Source organism: Myotis davidii, unplaced genomic scaffold (genome assembly GCF_000327345.1).
Source record: "Myotis davidii unplaced genomic scaffold, ASM32734v1 scaffold210, whole genome shotgun sequence".
NCBI classification, from domain to species: Eukaryota; Metazoa; Chordata; class Mammalia; order Chiroptera; family Vespertilionidae; genus Myotis; species Myotis davidii.
Window position 1 is genome coordinate 1,236,048 of NW_006282396.1, and position 3,707 is coordinate 1,239,754.

Sequence of the window (3,707 nt, forward strand, 5' to 3'; positions counted from 1 at the left end):
GTAATATACTGACTTTTTCATCTTCTTTTGTAGATAGAGGTGATGATATGATCCAGTTCTGGACAATGGCATTTTCTGGGAGATTTAATAAAGTATTTTTCTTTTTGGTTATATGCACCCTCCACATGGGCTTAGAAATAGCACGATGTCTGGGAGTGTGGCTGCCATCTTGAAACCTCATGTGAAGGGGAACACATCTATAGATATAAAACCCTAACTGACTGACCATTTGATCAGTCAAACGTTTGACTGGTCGCTATGACATTCACTGACCACCAGGGGGCAGATGGTCAATGCAGGAGCTGCCCCTGGTGGTCAGTGCGCTCCCACAGTGGGAGCGCTGCTCAGCTGATGGGTGCCAGACTCCAGGCTCGTGAATGATGAGCGCCACTGCAGTGGTGAGAGCACTCTTGCCTCCATGGCAGTGCTACCAAGTGGTGGCAGCTGCAGGCGCAGTAGGGCTGAGATGAGGAGGAGTGATGTGGTGCTGGGCCTGGGCTCGGGCTCCTCCCCGGCTGCCTGCCAAGTCATGCACTACTACATCCCTTGGGGGATGTTGGACTGCCGGTTTTGGCACGATTCCAGCAGGCCAGGGGATCGGGCTGAAACTGGCAGTCCAATATCCCCGGAGGGATACTGGATTGTGAGGGGACACAGGCCAGGCTGAGGGACCCCACCAGTACACGAATCCATGCACCAGGCTTCTAGTGAGAAATAAGATCCACGAGGCTACAAATAATAAAGAGAAAGACAGTGAGAACCCAAGCTCTTGAGTGCATTGCTGAGCCACTGAACCATCGACAGTGTTCCCTACCCCCAGACATTATGTGAAAACAGTAAATTCCTATCTTTTAAGCCACAATTCATTAGTTTTTATTACTTATATCTAAACACTTTCGGAATTGATTAACTTTTTTAACATTTATTTATTCAATAAATATTTGAACATCTATAAGGAGCAAGGCATCTTGCTTGCCCCTGTGTTTGTGATTATTAATAGTCCTCATTTCAGGAGCATTGAGGGAACATGTTATTATGAAAATTGTTACTAAGGAAATCAGGACACAAAGAGATTATGTTACAAAGATTTACAACACATAAATTGTGAGCTGCGGAGTTCCCATCTGGGTAGAGGAAAAGGGGAAACGTTCCTGGCAGAGGTCAGCATATGCTTAAGCATGAAAATTCACAACAGGAAGGAGCTTACTTAATATTCAGGAGTGGGGACAAAAAGCAATGTTGCTAAATAGACAGATATAACAGAGTTCAGATCATAAAACAACATTCACTAAGTAATAAGAAACAATTCAAATGAATGTATTCTTAATATAAGAAACATAGAGAGTTAGAGGAGAATTTTGGTCCTAAGTGCTATCCTAGCTGAAGGTAAGTACATATATTTATCCTGCTACCTTAATAAGAATCTCTTGAGAGAAAAAAGAGAAAAATTAAATGCATCCATAAAATCAGTGTTAATAGGAAACAATAGGAGATGACAACAGAATAGGTGCTATAACCCATGTACCCAACTTCTCTGTACTTTAAAATTATAGTTTACTTATTTTTAATATCTTGTTAATTTAATAACTTCTTCTCGAGTCTTAATTCCAGTAGATTGGAGATATTGGGAAGTGGGCTTAAACTGCTAGTTAATACTACCTTGAATGTAACATAAATACAGAAGAGTGCACTAATTTTAAATAACACAACTCAAAACATTATAGCAAAGTAAATATGCTCATGTAACCACAAACCAGGTAAAAAAAATAGAATAATTACAACACCCTAGAAATATCCTTCCCTCCTAGTAACTAATTCCAACTTTTATTTCCAGACTTCCTTAATTTTGAATTTGAAGGAGGGCATACAATACATAATTTTTATTATTTTTTGAAACTGACATTTTTTTCTCCTATTGTTTTAGGTAGTAGCATCTCATTTATTTTCATTGCTATATAATACTAAAAATGTAACATTTCCTTTGTCCATCCTACCATCACTTCATTTCCACTAATAAATTTCAACTGCTTTCAGTTATCAGTTATTTCAAGCAATGCTACTATGAATAATACCAGGGTGAGGGCTCAATCCCCAGTGGGGGGCATGCAGGGGGCTTGTGGATAGATGTTTCTTTTTCACATTAATGTCTCTCTCTCTCTCTCAAAAATAAGAAATAAAAAAATTAAAAAGACTGTAATAGAGATCCAGTAATTCAACTTTTTTTGTATTTACCTAAAATAATTGAGAGACTTGAAAATATCTTTGTATATCCATGTTTATAGCAGCATTATTCACAATAGCCAAATATGAAAACAAAAAAAATGTCCATCAATGAATGAATGGATCATTAAAATGTGGTATCTACAGACAATGGAATATGTTTAATCTTTAAAATGAAGGAAATGCTGATACATCCTATCATACGGGTGACTGAAAACACTGCACTAAATGAAGTAAGCCATCATAAAAGGATAAATATTACATGATTTCACATACATGATGTACCTAGAATAATAAAATGCATAGAGAAAGAAAGTATAATAGTGATTGACAGGGCCTCGCAGGTGAGAGTCCATGAAGAATTATTATCTAATGGAGTATATTGTATTATAATAAATTATATATGCACACATATATGTAATAAGAAGTGTGGAAAGGGAAGGAGCTGGTATATTGGTCAATTTCCCACCATTTATAGTATGATTTCAATAAAGATCATTTATGTATAAGAAACTAAGCTATATATAAATAAACAAGCTATATATGAATAAAGGAAGAAATATGAAAGGAGGTTCAAAAGTTTATTATTATTTGTAATAATTCCTTTTGACAGTGGAAAACAACACATATGCTTAAGGTGATATTTTCAGTGAAACAACTATTTAAATACATTTATTCTCTTCTCATTAATTATAACTCCCAATTAACTTACAATTTTGTGCTCTAGAAAAGGTAGTGAAGTCAAAACAGAGATGTGTTAGTTCTTTTCACTTCACTTTCTTCTCTTAACACAACAAGCAACCTAGCCAAAAAACTAAACAAACAAACAAACAAAAACACCACCATTTTTTAAGGCATAAAAAGTAGATTTTGGCTTAATAGTTAAAGGAGAAAAACATTTTTTTGTTTTAGATTCATAAAGGTAAATTCTGTTTCTATCCAAATTTTCTGTTTTCTGAATGTTTGCATTTATTAAAATACTAGAGGCTCAGTGCATGAAATTCATGCAGTAGAAGGTGGTCCCTCAGCCCAGCCTGCCCCCTCTCACAGTTTGGGAGCCCTCAGGTGCAGGAGGTGACCTGGTGATCAGGGGAAGGCGATGCCCCACCACCCCTCTGCTGCTGCCACAGCCGACAGTGCAAGCCTCGGCCGGCCCTGGTTACCTGAGCCTCGGGTGACCCTAGGCGGCTGGGCAGCCACCATCGGAGGCTGGCCTGTGCCTCGGGCTGGTCTTGGGGGGCTCAGGGGCTGAGGGGACTGGGGGACTTCAGAGGCAGGTGCTCCTGCTGCCCCACCAGGATTGAGGGGACTGGGCGCCGCCATCTTGTGGCTATGGGTGCCGCCATATCTGTGATGGCATGATGGTCAATTTGCATATTCCCTCTTTATCCTTTAGATAGGATATTGTATCCTGCAACCCTGTTGAACATGTTTACTAGGTCTGAATTGTTGACTTTTGTAACTGAAAAGGAACAGGACAGAGCTGG